The sequence below is a fragment of the Lupinus angustifolius genome, chromosome LG03 (genome assembly GCF_001865875.1).
Source record: "Lupinus angustifolius cultivar Tanjil chromosome LG03, LupAngTanjil_v1.0, whole genome shotgun sequence".
NCBI lineage: Eukaryota > Viridiplantae > Streptophyta > Magnoliopsida > Fabales > Fabaceae > Lupinus > Lupinus angustifolius.
The window spans coordinates 23180009-23180514 of NC_032011.1; positions in this window are offsets into that span (position 1 = coordinate 23180009).

Here is a 506-nt window from a genome sequence, read left to right on the forward strand (position 1 = left end):
CATTCTCGTCCTAATCCAATCCTCATCCTCATCCTCTTCCTCATCCTAATCCTCATTCTCGTCCTCATCCTATCCCCATCCTCATCCTCTACCTCTTTCTCATCCTCATCCTCATTCTCGTCCTCATCCTATCCCCATCCTCATGATCTTCCATATTCTCATCCTCATCCTATGCTCATCGTCATCCTCATTCACGTCCTCATCCTATCCTCCTCCTCATCCTCATCCTATACTCATTCTCATTCTCGTCCTCATCATGCCCTCCTCGTCATCCTGATCCTCCTGCTCATCCTCCTCTTAATCATATCCTAATTCTCATCCTCCTCCTATCCTCATCCTCATCCTAACCTCGTCCTCATCCTCATCCTCATCCTCATCCTCATCCTCTTCCTCATCCTCCTCCTCATCCGAACCTTATCCTCATCCTCATCCTCAACCTCTTCCTCATCCTCATTCTACTCCTCATCCTATTCTCATCCTCATTCTCGTCCTCATCCTATCCTCAT